Source organism: Ovis canadensis, chromosome 5 (assembly GCF_042477335.2).
Source record: "Ovis canadensis isolate MfBH-ARS-UI-01 breed Bighorn chromosome 5, ARS-UI_OviCan_v2, whole genome shotgun sequence".
NCBI lineage: Eukaryota > Metazoa > Chordata > Mammalia > Artiodactyla > Bovidae > Ovis > Ovis canadensis.
Window position 1 is genome coordinate 50,198,283 of NC_091249.1, and position 17,914 is coordinate 50,216,196.

Below are 17,914 nucleotides of genomic sequence, written 5' to 3' on the forward strand. Positions count from 1 at the left end.
CTTCTACGGGGGATCTTCTTGACCCAGGGGTCAAACCCAGGTCTCTTGCATTGTAGGCAGATTCTTTACCATCTGTGCCACTAAGGCAACTATACTCCAATAAAAGTTAAAAATTAAAAAAGAAAATATTGGTCAAGGGTAAAGAAAATTAAATAACATGTATTTGAGTCCTCAAAAATGTTATTTACATATATTTTATTTCTTAATAAATTTTATCATAAAAAATGAAGTGCTAAGTTAAAAAGAAGAATAACAGAAAGAACTCCTGTGTACCTTTTATCCAGATTCCCCAACTGATAACATCTTTCAAAAAAAAAGAAAGCGATGGTAGAGTGGACTCTGTTATCCCCTTCCCCCTTACAGATGAGGACAATGAAGCTGAGAGGTGACGTGACTTATTGAAGGTCACTCGCTAGTGGGTAGTAAGAGCCAAGACTCAAACCAGTTCCCTCTAATTCCCAAAGTGGTACTGTGCATGCTACCCTGACTTCCCTGGTGGCTCAGACGGTAACGCGTCTGTCTACAATGTGGGAGACCGGGGTTCAATCCCTGGGTCAGGAAGATCCCCTGGAGAAGGAAACGGCAACCCACTCCAGTACTATTGCCTGGAAAATCCCATGGACAGAGGAGCTTGGTAGGCTACAGTCCATGGGGTCGCAAAGAGTTGGACACGACTGAGCAACTTCACTCACTCTTGCTACCCAAGCTTCCAGGGACTTGGGTTTAAAAATAAGTGTTTTAGAAAATAAAATCTATGGTAAAGTAGGAAGTGTTGTTGTTATTGGTGTAGTAGCAGATCATTCAGGTCCTAAGCTCAAGCACTTTGTCCATGGGGTACCCTTCTACCTCGCAGTGAGCAAGTGATCCCAGTACTGGGAGAAACTGATTACTTTACCCTCCTGCTCTGCTGAGAAGCCTGGGGTCAGGCCAGCCTGGTGTTTTGAGTGGAAAGGTGTTGAGTGGGAAGTCAAAGCTATTCTCCTTGATGGGTGGAGCCAGATGAGTAAGATGGTATCTGTTGCGGTGCAGAGTGTCTGGGAACAATGGCGCCCTCCCAAGCTCTGGGATCTGCCCTTGGGATGCCACACCACCTGTGCAACGATCCTCCTCCCCCCTCCAGTCTCTGGAACTGCTCCTGTCTTAGACCCAGCCCAGGTCTCCTGATCCCTCAAATGTATTAATAGACTCACCTGTGTGGGTCTGAGTTTAATTATACTTGTCTGGCAAGGGATTTGGGGAGATTTAATTTAAGGCTGGTGTTGAATGCTTTTAAATTATGTTAAATTTTCGGAGGCACCCAGGTGCAACACACATCTTTTATAAATTACAGAGCAAATGCTGTGGAGGCTGGGTGTACAGAAGGGCCAAGGATCAGAACAGATCCCCAAAGGATGAGATATATTTCTGGCAACGAGGAAGAGCTTAACGCACACCTCTCATTATTGTTAATGGGAGCTGGGTGTTCAGCTCATTCTCCGGACACCCGTACCATGTAAATTTAGCTCTTGGAATTCAGTTGCTCACAGCTCCCTGCCCGCCCAGTAGCACTGAGCCCTGGTGAAATGTGTGTCAAGTTCTTCAAAACAATTATTGCTGCTAGAGGAAAAATGATCAGCCAAGTACTCCGATGTTAACACTCCTCAGAGCTGGAAATGGAAATGAATTCTGGAAATGTTTGCATTCTGTTTAAAATGAATCTGCAGACATCTCGGAGGCTGTGTGTAAAAATGGGAGGAGGGATTTTTAACAGATGATAATGAGCTTAAGAGGGTGCTAGCAAGATGTAGAGGCCAGAGCAATGATGTGACTTTGGGTGAGGTACTTAACTTCTCTGGTCTCCTTTTAGGAGTCTAACTCACAAAGGTGTTCAGATAAGCGATATATGTTAGAATCTAAATAATGATACAAATCATCGGGAAGAGTGCTTGAAGACTCTTCAGGTGTGATTGAAATCCTCCCAAATGAGCAAGGCAGCAAGAAATCAGAATGAACCCTCCTGTGCAAAGGTGGGCCCCCTTCACTCCTGGGGCCACGGTGGCCCAGATCCTACTGATTCCTGGACAGAGAGATAATTTGAGGGAAGAATCCAAGGATAGGATTGGAGACCCCTCTACCAAGAAGATTCCACTTGCACTTAGAACTAGAAAACTCTGACAGTGACCCCAAGGCATGGACAGGAAATATATTTTTAATTTTATTTATTTATTTGGCTGCACTGGGTCTTAGTTGTGGCACATGGGATCTTTAATTACAGACGTGAACTCTTAGTAGTAGCATGTGGGATCCAGTTCCCTGACCAGAGATCAAACCTGGGCTCCTGCACTGGGAGCACAGAAGCTTAGCCGCTGGGCCACCAGGGAAGTTCCTGGACAGGAAAGTAACAGGGGGCTCTTTATGTCGTCTCGGTTTTGGTTAAGATCCCAGAGGTAGAGAAGTATAAGAGAACACTAGGAGTCAAGGAAGCTCCAGTCCAAAGTGGGGTGCTCAACCATTAGCAGGCCATCGTGAAGATGTCCACCAGCCGTCATCTGCCTGGAGGACTCCAGAGGGTTGAGGTGAAGGAAGCTTCCAGGTTTTCTTTGGAGAGGCATGAGAGTGTGCCCTGAGTCTGCAAGTCTCCATCCTCCAAGTTGTGAAGGAGGGCTGAGGCTTTCCCCCTTTTCAATTCAGCTGATAACAGCTTCAGAAAAATCACTTGGAAAGTCTGATCTGTGTCCCCTGGAATGCTTTGGGGATACAGGCTAAGTCTGGCTCACTGCTCAAGAAGTCCACAGGCAGAGGCACGCTGAACCAGCCTGGTGGTGGAGCAGAGAGGGTTCCTGAACACTGACTATACATCCACAATGGCCTTCTCCCCAGGATGAGATGTGAGACCACAGGAAGGGACCTGGCCTAGCAAAACATCTAAGACCCAGCCCATATGGGCCACCTGGAAGGAAAGTAGAGCCAACAGGGCCAGTGGACTACAGGGGCTGAAGGAGAAAAGGTGATACCCATGGCAGTTGAAGGCTCCCAAGAATGTCCCCCATAAACCCCACATGGGGCCTGATGGGAACCTGTCTACCCAAGAGGCAACAGCATGGGTTACAGCGACACCAGCCAAATATGAGTTTTCCTACCCCCATCTCTGCTCTCTCCACCCTCTCCAGGCTCTGGAGGAGCCAGAAGCAGCCTGGTAAAGTGAAGAGGAGGCGAACAGGACAGTGGGGATGGAAGAGAATCCAGCCAACCTTCATCCATCTCCCACTGCTCAAACCTAAGCTGGGAGGACAGAGCTTTCCTGTTTCAGTCAAGTTTGCTTTTCATTATTACAGCAGACTGGGTACTTTCAATTACTGAACTGTAACTATTCTTAAAACGACCAGAATTTTTGTGTGTGTGGCCTCACCATGTGGCTTGCAGAATCTCAGTTCCCCAATCAGGTATTGAACTCAGGCCATGGCAGTGAAAGCATACAGTCCTAACTACTGGACCATTCAGGGAATTCCCAAGAAATTTTATCATGGTTGGATAAAAATTGGTACAGAGAATGTTTCTGGAGAGTCAACAATGAGAAAGGGCTGGTGCTGAAGCTGAAGCTTCAATACTTAAGTCACCTGATGCAAAGAGCAAACTCACTGCAAAAGACCCTGATGCTGGGAAAGATTAGGGGCAGGAGGAGAAGGGGATGACAGAGGATGAGATGGTTAGATGGCATCATCAACCCAATGGACGTGGGTTTGAGCAAACTCCGGGAGATGGTGAAGGACAGAGGAGCCTGGTGTGTTGCAGTCCATGGGGCTGCAAAGTCAGACACGACTGAGTTACTGAACAACAAAAAAACTGTTTTCTACCTGCACCCCCCAAGTTTGGGTCAGTCAGTGTGCCAGTCACACATACTGCAGGGACAGCCATGTGCTTGCAATGGTTTTCACCCCCTGGACAGGTCTGACTTGGTGGGAGCGATCACCTCATTCACCAACCCAGGAGGGCAGATGAGACGGCCAGCGACACGATGCAGCCACTGCTCCCGGGAGCCAGAGCTTAGAAAGGTTTTGGGGTACACTGACTCTTCCCAGTCCCCGAATGTTTAGTTGGTGTCCCAGGATAAATGCATTTCCAAAGGTGCTTCACCATCTCTATAATGGATGTTTGAGTCATAAAAGCACATGTGCTTAGTCGCTTCAGCCATGTCCAACTCTGTGCAAACCTATGGACTATAACCCACCAGGCTCCTCTATCCATAGGTTCTCCAAGCAAGAGTACTGGAGAAGGTTCCTGTGCCCTCCTCCAGGGGATCTTCCCAACCCAGGGACTGAAACTTTGTCATTTATGTCTCTTGCATTGACAGGCAGGGTTAAGGCCTTTGCTAAAATCACCGTTCTTTTGGTTGCAAATGACAAAAACCAAGCCAGGAAGGAAGGAAAGGACAGCAGGGAGTGAAGGAAAAGAAAAAGGCAAATACGTAGAATGTTTATTAGCTTCTGTATCTGAGGCATTATTTGCACAGGTAAGGCTGTATCTGGGGCTTCCTTGGTGGCTCAGATGGTAAAGAATCTGCCTGCAATGTGGAATATCCCAGTTCGATCCCTGGGTCGGAAAGATCTCCTGGAGAAGGGCATGGCAACCTCCTCCAGTATTCTTGCCTAGAGGATTCCATGGGCAGAGGAGCCTGGTGGGCTACAGTCCATAGCAAAGAGTCAGACACGACTGAGCAACTAACACTTTCACTTTCAAGGCTGTATCTAGGTGCTCAATTAACATTATCCCAAACATGTATGTTTCTTCCATTTCTTGACAATGCATTTGCTTTCCTGTGAACAAAGATGGCCACCAGTAGCTCTAGTATTCTACCAACTGGGCAATCCCAATGAAAAGGAGTAGTTCTAACAGACGTCACAGCTTGAATTTCATTGACCCGGTTTAAATTGCATGCCCAATGCTGAACTAATCACCATAAGTCTGAATGTCCTGGCCTAGAACATTCCTCGGGGCTGGGATTTGGGATCAGTCCCAGGGAAAACATAGTAAGTGAGTGAGAAAGAGCTGCTGGTACTTGAAGATGAGGACATGGGTGATGGGCAGGCAAAAACAACAGATGTTCACTTTGGACAGAAAGCTAGTAAGTAAATGGCAAAGCATGGATCAGAATGTACATGTTTTGATTCCTAAACCAAAGATTTTTGTCGGTCCAAAGAAATTTCACTGAAATTTATATTTTTTATAAATTTATATTATTCACTAGTATTAATAGGTAAATTAATAAATTCACTAGTATTAATAGGTAATCCAAAAACTCAAGAAGGACCTGTTAAAAATACACCCATGTAAAAAATATCATTTCACACACAAGACAGCAAATGAGACCACTGGCCTCATTGTATTAGTATTGTTCCAGAAAATAATTTGTCCTCTAATTGACTCTGACACTTAAGAAAGCTCTAATTTGATAAACTCCTGATTCAGAATTACAAAGCACTGTTGCTTTCACATCAGTTCAGTTCAATTCATTTCAGTCGCTCAGTCGTGTCCGACTCTTTGCGACTCCATGAATCGCAGCACACCAGGCCTCCCTGTCCATCACCAACTCCAGGAGTTCACTTAGACTCACGTCCATCAAGTCAGCAAGGCCATCCAGCCATCTCATCCTCGGTCGTCCCCTTCTCCTCCTGCCCTCAATCCCTTCCAGCATCAGAGTCTTTTCCAATGAGTCGACTCTTCACATGAGGTGGCCAAAGTACTAGAGTTTCAGCTTCAACATCATTCCCTCCAAAGAAATCCCAGGGCTGATCTCCTTGCTTTCTGACAACACAGCCAAATGTATTCTTCAGTGCTCTTGGGAGTTGTCAACCCATCACTGTGAGGTCCAAACGTGAAGAGATGAATATGGCTTGTGGAAGGGACAGAGCTGTTAATTTGTCAGAAGAGATCAAGAGCATAAACAGGATGTCTAATGGGAAGTCCAGAGTTTTCTTTTGTTTATATTTACCTGCACGTAAGAAAAGGAAGCTTTTTTTTTTTTTGCATAGAAACAACACCTAGACTATTTTTAATTCTTATCTTTGCTACACAGACGTTCAGACGCATCAGTTAAATGAGTGGATTCTGGCTAGCGGTCAGGCAAGTCACTAATTCTAAACATGCGATGCTTTACCTGAAGCACGGAGGCACAGAAATGGGAGGAAGGTGGGCCATGGAGTGGTATTTCCATAATCTCTCAGTGACTCCTTTCTTCCTGAATGTTAAACCTGGGACTGGAAGTCCAGACCGTGCTGGGCCATGACCTGAGATGAAATGAGAGGCAGCTGAGAGTTGGAGGGTCCTATGTCCAGAGTGCCTTCAAGGCCCTGAATGTGAGCTATGACATCTGAAGCAGACAAACTGAAGATGGTTCGTGTTATTCAAGAGTCTGGACATCAGTGGATACAATTTTTGACGCACTTAAATCAGAGACTTCCCTGGTGGTCAACTGGCTAATACTCCATGCTCCCAACACAGGAAACCTGGGTTTGGTCCCTTGTTGGGGAACTAGATTCTGCATGCTCTAACTAAGAGTTTGCACACCACAACAAAGATCAAAGACCCCATGTGCCACAACTAAGACCCGGTACAGCCAAATAAGTAAGTAAATAAATATTTAAAAATAAAATAAAGCAAATCATTGCATGCACACAAAATCCCTGAGAAAGATGGGTGCCCCTTGAGCTCCCCAAGAAGAAACCTGCCCCTTAGAGGGGTGCGTGCACGCTACGTCGCTTCCTTGTCCCACTCTTTGTGACCCTATGTACCATAGCCCGCCAGGCTCTTCTATCCATGGGATTCTCCAGGCAAGAATACTGGAGTGGGTTGCCAAGCCCTTTTCCACCCAGGGGATCTTCTCCACCCAGAGATCAAACCAGCATTTCTTAAGTCTCCTGCATTGGTGGCTGGGTTCTTTACCACTAGTGCCACGAGGGATGCCCCCCTAGATGGATAAGTGATGCAAACATATGGTCTCTCAGTTACCAATTCATACAGCAGTCTGGCCTAAGGCCAAGCGTTCAGTGAAGGCCACTTTAAAGTTTGATCAGCTTCCATCTATCCATCTATATGTCCATCCACCTAATGAATCTTCCCAAGTTCCTGTGTATCCCAGGCTGCGCACGTGAGACCTGATCTCCAACATCTGGAAGCATCAGGGAAGCACACACTGAACAGCAAATGGTTCCAAGGGTGCTGAGGATGGCAGGAGTGAAGGGCCAGGGGCGTGCCCACGTCTCCAGGTCCTGCTTTCAGGAACCACTACTGCCCCAGGTGTGGGGCTCAAAGAGGGTCACAGCCAACGGGGGACAACAGCTGGAAGGAGAGGGCTGCCCCACACAGAAGGCAGGCTTTGTGCTGGCCCCGTGTGGAAACGCTGACTGGCTTTCAGATGGATTTCCTATCATTTATCTTCTTATCAAAAGGTTTAATCACTTCCTGCTCTCCTGCCTGTATGGGAATAATGAGCTTATTCTCTCCTGACCAATATAATGCACAATAGAAACAGTTCAGAGACGCCTCTGCCTTCTAAAATGAATGTTTTTATTGTACGCACATCATCAGAGTCACAGTAAAAGGTGTGTTTAAAGAAGAAAAATAAATCTCAGGAATCCCATGCATGCTCTTGCACATTGCCTGCTGTCCTTTGTGAAGATGAATTTTATGGGAAAATGAGTTGTCATGTCATTTCCACCCAACGCTGAATATATTTTGACATGTAAGAGAGACCTCTGGCTTCTGGAGAAGAAAGCAGGCTCTTTCAGGATTGTCCGCCTCTCTGTCCGGAATAAGAAAGTGCTTATTTGTGCAGAGTTGGGGTGCTTAAGTCTCGTTCTGAAAACAGTTAAAAATCCAACATTATACTCCTGGATGACAAGGTCTACCTCATATACCTTGATGCCTCAGTTAGCTCACCCCCTAAACAAAGCCCCTTTCTGTGAAGTCAGACATAATAAATACAGCCGAAGCAGCGTGGAGCCAGAGCTGCTCTGAGAGATGGAGGCTCCCAGGACCCCTTTGGCCCGTCCTGTGCAGAACCATCAAGTCTCTGATATGATTCTGGCTTTCCAGATTCCTTCCTCTGTCCTCTCTCCCAGGTCAAAGCTGGGGCCCTCATCCTCACTCCACCAGCAAAAGGTGAACCAGTGATTGCATCCCGTGAAAGAATTCATCACTGACACTGTGGCTTCAACAGTGTTTAACCTTTCCTCTAACTGTATAATCAAGTGCATTTTAGGCACTTAAAAGTGAGCGAAGGGACTTCCCAAGGTGGCAGAGTGATAAATAATCCACCTGCCAATGCAGGAAACACAAGAGACACAGGTTCGATCCCTGGTTCAGGAAGATTCCCTGGAGAAGGAAGTGGCAACCCACTCCAGTATTCTTGCCTGGAAAATTCCATGGACAGAGGAGTCTGGTGGCCTACAGTCCACGGGGTCGCAAAGAGCTGGACACGACTTGGTGACTGAGTACACACACACAAGTGGGTGAAGAGGTATTAGGGGACAGAGCTGATGGGCCCTAAAAGACCTCAACAGCCTTATGACCCAAAATGTGGTCCCTGGACCAGCAGAATCTGCATCCCCTGGGAGCTTGTTAGGAATGCAGATGCTCAGGCTCCAGCAGCTGAACTGGATGGGAATATGCATTGTAACAAGACCCCCAGGTGGTGCTGATGGCACTGATCAGGGCCCACTGTTTGAGAGCTACTGCCTAAGAACTAGTCAGGGAATCAACACCCCTTGAGTTTCCCCTGGGGTGTTTTCCAATGGGGGTTGAAGAGGCAGTTAATGAGCTCTCATTTCCTTGCTGACAGAGGTGACCAACCAGCAGGGCAGTACACTTGGGGTGGAAAACTCATTCCCATTCATTGCTATCAGCTGTCACCGAGATCCAGCCTCTCCTGCATCCCACATCCCCTGCACCTCCTCTCACACTGCTCAGGCCTGTCTCTCTGCCTACAGGATTTCCAGCCAAAATTGTCAGGTACACAGGAGAGGGTCCCAGTTAATTATCACAACATAATTGCAGAAAATCCAAACCAGGTGATATAAAGTAGTATGGACTTAACAGTCTCATGTTATATACAAAATCAGAATATGAATCCACCCCCAAAAAAATCCATCAGGAACTGCATAATTTTAAGACCAGCAGAGACCCTTGGAAACCGTCTGCATTTTTCCCACATGTCAGGCAATAGAAATGTCTGCCATGCTTTTTCAGGATCTGTAATCTGTGAACCTTCTTAATGTTTATATATATGAAAGAGTCTGTTAGTATATTGGTGACTATTTTGGTAATATTAATCATTACTGATAGAATTTATTATCTTAAGAAAATCTGATATAGAAGTACCACTTAAAAGAGCCCTGAATGGGGATGTTAATGGGGGCTGATAATAAGGGCCCCCAAATCAAAATCTTGGCAAGAGAAGTTAGATGTGGCAAAATGCCATGATAAAACCCATCCATACACTCTGACATGCTGTTAATGCAAGAAAAGGCTCTGCCAAATATTAAAGATAATGCTGGGGGTGGGGAGGCAGCTTGAAAGCGAGAGGACAACATAGTAATTATAGATTTATGTGCTCCTGGAACACAGCCCCCTGACTTCACATTTGCTGCTATGGGAAAAGTTGTCCTGAATTATGCAGGATCTTCATAAAAGCATGGGATGAATAAAATGTGACCGTGACATATATGAGAATATTTCACTCCTCAGGCCCCTGAAGCCAAAAATGCATCCTGATGTGTCTAATGTGATTTCTCACCTAGGTTCTAGAACTCATCTCCTCTGCTGGGAGAGGAGCCCTCACAGTCTCCATCTGTGCCCTGGGACCCCCCTCCACCCACCCACACACCCACATACCCACACTGCGTCGCACATAGTAGACATCCAATAACATGCTAATTGCCAACAAGAGAGTTGGTTTGTAATTCTTCTTTGCTGTTGTTTTTTAATCCAGGCTGATAATACTTTTGACTTCTAGCTTTGAGCAGGACTCCTGTCTGCTCGGCAAGATGGGTGTTTTACTGGTGCCTCAGTTTCCCATCTTTGCAAAGAGATTGGTCCCCAGCTGAAAGTCGTTGCTTGGAGAGAGCTCTATGAAGGATACAGATGGTGCCCTTCAGAAGCAAGGAGGGCAGGGGCCTCAGTTATGTCTCCAGCAGTGGGAAAGGGTGTATACGTCCACCCACACTTCTGTGCCCACTCTCATCCCAGAGGTGGAGGGAGGCATCACAGGTGGACACAGTCACCCCATTCTTTCTCCCACTGTGAGACATGTACTTGTCTCTCCAGCAGTGGATACACAGGGCTGGAACTCGGGAGACAGGGAGGATCTGCTCTGGGGTCTCTTCTGGAAGTGGCAGGTTAAAATTGTGAGTGATAAGCTCTGTGTATTAAGAGGAAACAGCGGATGGAGGCTGAAGATGGGAGACACTGCCTCAGGGGTCAAGAGGGGGAAGACTAAAAGCTAATCTGGGAGGTGGGGTGATAGCAGCCCAAATGGGACAGCCTTTCTGCTGCTCTTGTGCAAACTCCTCCTCCGTCCCCACCGGAAGGAGGGTCAAGAAGGCCAACAGAGAAGTACAGAGTTGAACCACATGACACTGCCATTTCTAGGCACAAAATGGCTGACTGTGGGCAACTTCATACAATTTAATCTAAAACTACCTGATGGGAAGGTTCGAGAGGGAGGGCATGGGTTGTTGTTGTTGTTCAGTCGCTCAGTCGAGTCCGACTCTTTGCAATCCCATGGACTGCAGCACGCCAGGCCTCCCTGTCCTTCACCATCTCCTGGAGCTTGCTCAAACTCATGTTCATTGAGTTGGTGATGCCATCCAACCATCTCATCCTCTGTCGTCCCCTTCTCCTCCTGCCTTCAATCTTTCCCAGCATCAGGGTCTTTTCTAAGGAGTCAGTTCTTCACATCAGGTGGCCAAAGTATTGGATCTTCAGCATCAGTCCTTCCAATGAATATTTAGGATTGATTTCCTTTAAGATTGACTGGTTTGATCTCCTTGCTGTCAAAGAGACTCTCTAGAGTCCCCTTGAGAGTCTTGAACCATAGTTCAATTCTTCGGCACTCAGCTTTCTGCATAGTCCAACTCTCACACCCAAATATGATTACTAGGAAAACCATAGCTTTGACTATACAGACCTTTGTCGGGAAGTAACGTCTCTGCTTTTTAACATGCTGTCTATATTTGTCAGAGCTTTTCTTCCAAGGAGCAAGCGCCTTTTAGTTTCATGACTCAGTCACCATCTGCAGTGATTTTGGAGCCCAAGAAAATCGTCTGTCACAGTTGCCATTTTTTCCCCATCCATTTGCCATGAAGTGATGGGACTGGATGCCATTTTCACTCTCTTCTTTCACTTTCATCAAGAGGCTCTCTAGTTCCTCTTCACTTTCTGCCATAAGGGTGGTGTCATCTGCATATCTGAGGTTACTGATATTTCTCCCTGCAGCCTTGATTCCAGCTTGTGCTCCATCCAGCCCAGCATTTCTCATGATGTACTCTGCATAGAAGTTAAATAAGCAAGTTGACAATACACTACCTTGATGTACTCCTTTCCCAATTTGGAACCAGTCCATTTTTCCAGGTCTGGTTCTAACTGTTGCTTCTTGACCTGCATACAGACTTCTCAGGAGGTACATAAGGTGGTCTGGTATTCCTATCTCATGAAGAATTTTCCAGTTTGTTGTGACCCATACAGTCAAAGGCTTTAGCATAGTCAAAGAAGCAAGAAATAGATGTTTTACTGGAATTCTCTTGCTTTTTCTATGATCCAATGGATGCTGGCAATTTAACCTCTGGTTCCTCTGCCTTTTCTAAATCCAGCATGAACATCTAGAAGTTCTTGGTTCACATACTGTTGAAGCCTAGCTTGGTGAGTTTTGAGCATTACTTTGCTAGTGTATGAGACGAGTGCAATTGTGCTGTAGTTTGAACATTCTTTGGCACTGCCTTTCTTTGAGATTGGAATGAAAACTGATCTTTTCCAGTCCTGTAGCCACAGCTGGGTTTTGCAAATTTGCTGGCATATTGAGTGCAGCACTTTCACAGCATCATCTTTTAGGATTTGAAAGAGCTCAGCTGAAATTCTGCCACCTTCACTAGCTTTGTTCATAGTGATGCCTCCTAAGGCCCACTTGACTTCACACTCCAGGATGTCTGGCTCTAGGTGAGTGATCACACCACCACGGTTATCCAGGTCATTAAGATCTTTTTTGTATAATTCTTCTGTGTATTCTTGTCACTTCCTCTTAGTATCTTCTACTTCTATTAGGTCGATACCATTTCTGTCATTTATTGTGACCATCTTTGCATGAAATGTTCCCTTAGTATCTCTGATTTTCTTGAAGAGATATCTAGTCTTTCCCATTCAACTGTTTTCCTCTATTTCTTTGCACTGATCGCTAAGGAAGGCTTTCTTATCTCTCCTTGCTCTTTTTTGGAACTCTACATTCAGATGAGTATGTCTTTCCTTTTGTCCTTTGCCTTTCGCTTCTCTTCTTTCTCAGCTATTTGGAAGGCCTCCTCAGACAACCATTTTGCCTTTTTGCATTTTTTTTTCCTTGGGGATGCTTTTGATCACTGCCTCCTGTTATGAACCTCTGTCCATAGTTCTTCAGGCACTCTGTCTATCAGACCTAATCCCTTGAATCTACTTGTCACTTCAACTGTATAATCATAATGGATCTGATTTAGGTCATACCTGAATGGCCTAGTAGTTTTCCCTACTTTATTCAATTTAAATCTGAATTTTGCAATAAGGAGTTCATGATCTTAGCCACAGTCAGTTCCCGGTCTTGTTTTTGCAGACTGTAGAGAGCTTCTGCATCTTCGGCTGCAAAGGATATAATCAATCTGATTTCAGTATTGACCACCTGGTGATGTCCGTGTGTAGAGTCATCCCTTATATGTTGGAAGAGGGTGTTTGCTATGACGCATGTGTTCTCTTGGCAAAACTCTGTTGCTCTGCTTCATTTTGTACTCCAATGCCAAATTGGCCTGTTACTCCAGGTATCACTTGGCTTCCTACTTTTGTATTCCAGCCTGCTATGATGAAAAGAACACCTTTTTTTGGTGGTAGTTCTAGAAGGTCTTGTAGGTCTTCCTAGAACTGTTCAGCTTCTTCAGCATTACTGGTTGGGGAACAGACTTGGATTACTGTGATATTGAATCGTTTGCCATGGAAACAAATAGAGATCATTCTGTTGGTTTTGAGATTGTACCCAAGTACTGCATTTCAGATTCTTTTTTTTGACTATGAGGGCTACTTCATTGCTTCTAAAGGATTCTTGTCCACCGTAACAGATAGAATGGTCATCTGATTTAAATCCACCCATTCTTGTTCACTTTAGTTCACTGATTCCTAAAATGTCAATGTTTACTCTTTCCATCTTCTGTTTGATCACTTTCAATTTACCTTGATTCATGGACCTAACATTCCAGGTTTCTATGCAATCCTGTTCTTTACAGAATCGGACTTTACTTTCATCACCAGACACACATCCGCAACTGAGCGGAAAACCACAATCACAGAAAACTAACTAAACTGATCACATGGATCACAGCCTGTCTAATTCAATGAAACTATGAGCCATGCCATGTAGGGCCACCCAAGATGGACAGGTCAGGTGGAAAATTCTGACAAAACGTGGTCCACTGGAGAAGGGAATGGCAAACCACTTCAGCATTCTTGCCTTGAGAACCCCATGAACAGCATGAAAAGACAAAAAGATATGACACTGAAAAATGAACTCCCCAGGTCAATAGGTATCCAATATGTTACTGGATAAGAGCAGAGAAACAGGAATGAATGAAGAGGCTGAAGACTTGGAAGCCTCCAAAATTTGCCTGTGGTAGGAGGTGGGTGTGTGGATGGTGGTGAACAGAGAAGCGGAGCTGCAAGGGAGACTGTAGACAATCGGGGCAGGAGTGGAGTTCAGAAGTCACCCTGTCCCTCTGAGTGACCAGAGGGACACTTTGCATTGCCTCCATATCACCACTGCCCTCATCACCCTGCCTTGCAATGATTTGTTTTAAAGGTGCCTCCAGAGGGCAGGGACAGTGTCAGTCTGCTGTGCATTCCTAGACCCTACCTGGGCGCCTGACACCAGTGGAGGCTCCAGTAAAGGGTGACTCAGTACAGCAGATGCCTACTCAATAATACAGTGTACCTGTGGAGAACTAGTACCTAGCTAGGAATCTTACAAAGGAAGGAACCGGATACAGTATATCCTAACAGTATTAGACGACTAAATGTGTTGTTTCCATGGAACATCTCCCAGGACTGGTGTTTCCCAAAAATATATTTTGGTCATTCAGACAGGAGTTGAGCTAAAATATATCTATGCACATCTACAAACAAGAAATTAATAGTGTAAACTAGATTTCAAGGTATGTGTGTGTGCTTAGTCGCTCAGTCATGTCCGACTCTTTGTGACCTCATGGACTGTAGCCCACCAGGCTCCTCTCTCCTTGGGATTTACCAGGCAAGAATACTGGAGTGGGCTGCCATTCCCTTCTCCAGGGAATCTTCTCGACCCAGGGATCAAACCCGGGTCTCCCGCATAGAAGGTGGATTCTTTACTATCTGAGCCACCAGCGAAGCCCCAGATTTCAAAGTAGAAACAGTAAAATACTTAGCAGGAAAAAGAACTGTTTCTAAAGACCTGAAAAGTGTTTCAGAAACACCAAGTACATATAAATATTAGTAATTCAGAAAATATTAATAATAATTCAGTTATTCATTAAAATAGGTTCCCTCATGATATCTATGATGCAAGACTAGATTAGCCTCGTTGGAGATATATACTTGAAAGTAATATGACTGCATGGCCTCAACTACTTTCTAACTTTTCAATAATTCAAGCTACTTCTTATCACTTTCTTCCATACTTAAAGGTTTTAATCTACCCATTCAATGCACTAATTCATTTGAAAATCTGTGAAAGATATTGTGCTTGGTATCATGGGGCTACAAAGATGAATTGAGAGGGAATTTGCCTCCAAGGAGATTTCTATAAGAGGTGCTAAGCCAGGTGGATGAGATTAAATGAATATTCTTCAAAGGAGAACGTGATAAGTGGTATATGAAAGACAAAGAAAAGCACTAGGGACTTCTGAGGAAGGGAGGCTGCTTCCAGCTGTGGGATGAGAGATGCTTTTCTGTCTGGAATTCTATCTGGGGAGACAGGCTGTTGGTGAGGAAGGGCAGAAATAGCAGGAGGAAAGAGCATCATCTTCTGGGTACCCTGGGTTATTATGTTAAGACATTTGAGTGTGTTTGTAACATCCGGCAGCCGAGATCTGGGACTTGACTCTGTTAGTCAAAGCGAGGGACCAGAGGACTGACCGGGGAGCAGCCAGTGACAGTGGGTGTGTCAGCAGCAAACTCATCAAGCGGGAGTTTATAAGAAGCTTTAATGGAGAGTTCCAAGTTAAAAAAAATAAACGTGTACGTTGAAAATGTGAAATTCTCAGTTTGGCTCTGTCTGCTGCACTATTAAAATGCTCCACTAACCCATACCTGAGAGTAACCAAAGAAATCCTGGCAAATGCACCAAGCGATTTGCCAAGGAAATAAGAACGGAAAGTGCCCTTTGGATTCAGGCTATTTAAAACAGCATCGGAACAAAATTAATGAGCTGTGTCATTTCAGTGTGAGGACACTGGGAAATGTCCTGGCCATATTATGTCAACCTCACACTGCGTCATCGTTCATGGAAACTGGCTCCAAAGAGATGCCGCCACATGAGTGGCACATGAGCAAGTCAACAACAAAACACGATGCCTGGGCTTTCCACAGATCACAGCCAGTATTTCCACCAGGACTGAACACCTTCAATTTTCCTATGAACCCCAGGCATAATGTCAGGCAAAAGGACCTTAATTTGAATCCAGATCCTTTTTACCTCAAACCCAGGGCTCCATAGAAGTCACACCTTTGCTCAAAAAACACCAGCTCCTGGGACTTGCCTGGCAGTCCAGTAGCTAAGACTCTGCAGTCCCAAAAGCAGGGGGCCTGGGTTTGATCTCTCATCAGGGAACTAGATTCTACATGCCAACCTGGCACAGCCAAATAAATAAATATTTAAAAAAAATTTTTTTAATAAACACCAACTCCCCACTTCCTCAGGATCTTGGGTCCTTTCTCTGTAAATGAGGGAGCAAGAGATAAGCCTGCTCATCTCACAGAGCCATTCTGAAGTTCAAATGAGAAAGCAGCTTTTCAGCTCTGAAGGAAGGACTTTATTAACAGGCATGCTTTGATGAAGAGATGAGAGCAGCGCAGGAGCTGTGCAAAACCTGGGCTCTTCTCCAAAAGCAGAATTGGCACCTCTGGGACCTCATGGGAAGGACACACCTTCAAAGGGGTGGCAGAAGGAAGTGGCCCTGAAACAAGCTGTAGGAGGAAAAATACTCCTCAGGCTCTCCAGTTTTGTCCAAGGCTACTTCTGGTCCCACAGGGCTCCATGAGCAAGGGCTCAACCAGCAGAACCCCTGTAATAACACCACCACCCTCATTGGCCTAGTCCCAGGCCTCCAGCCAGGTGCGGGGTCTGACGGATGGGTCGGAGCAAGACCACCACCAGCCATCTTGCCAAGGAATGAGGCCTGGGTCCACGAGGCTGTCCTGCCACCAAAAACATATCCAAACAGATGCCAGGAAGCCCTTCTTTCTCAGCTAGCAGAGGGGCTCAGTGGCTTCCCACAGTTGGCACAATAAATCAGTCCACCAGCTTCAAGGCCAATAGGGGTCCCTGTTATCAGAGGCCAAACTCAAAGCTGGTGCCGCAGGGTTTATCTTCTGGTTAGTAAACGCTGGTTGATCCAGAGCCTGTTCTCCCAGCCCCGCTGGATGTTCTTTAGGGAGAGCTGGGCATGAAGCCTCGGCCATGGTCTCCAGGCCAAGTCTGGGGCTGACAGAGAAGGTACTACATACCCAGCAAAGCACAAATCTGGAGGTTGACTTTCCCCTGTAAAGAAATAATGGGGGAAGGTCAGGAGGGGCTCGACCTAAGTTACCCCGAAAACAGCCTCTGCCTTCTGCTTAGCTTGGGGATGGAGAATCACTCTCCACAGCGTTGGGTTTCCTCCACTAAAAGCTCTAACCAGATTTTTCCTGGGCTTAACTCCCAGCAGGCCTTTCACTGGGTGTTAGCAGGTCCGTGAACTTCCTGAGATTGTCTGTGATGTGTCTGTATTGTATGCGTACATAGCAAGGAGGACACCTGCTGGCCCCCTATCAGGCTCTATTGGTCTTATTTCTTGAGTGCTTCCCTGGTGGCTCAGACGGGAAAGAATCTGCCTGCAATGCAGGAGACCTGGGTTCGATCTCTGGGTTGGGAAAATCCCATGGAGAAGGGAACAGCCACCCACTCCAGTATTCTTGCCTGGAGAATCCTGTGGACAGAGGAGCCTGGCAGGCTACGGTCCATAGAGTTGCACAAAGTCAGACATGACTGAGAGACTAACAGTTTCAATGACCCCAAAATAGTTAAGAACTGTTGCTCCAGAAAGGTAAACCTCCTCTGTAATTCCTTTCTGAGAAGCAGGGCCCTTTGTGTCCAAACCTCCAAGAACCATTCTCGACTGCCTAGAGCACTACCTGCAGACAGGGTCTATGCCGTGGCTCTCTGGAATTGGTATTTACCTCTTCAGAAATGGGCAGGGCTTTCTCTCTGATTCTTATGGAACACTGTTCCCGTTCTCCCTGAGAAAACAGGTTTCTACAAGGGTGGACACACTCAGTTACTTCATAGAGGAGGTACGGACCGGATGGGGTAGCTGCAGGGGGCCTTCTCAGGGACAGAGAGTGCTGTCTGCCAAGAGGCCCCAGGGCTGGATTCTGCTGCTGACTAGCCCCAGGAAAGGAAGATAGCAGATTGCACCGAGCTGAG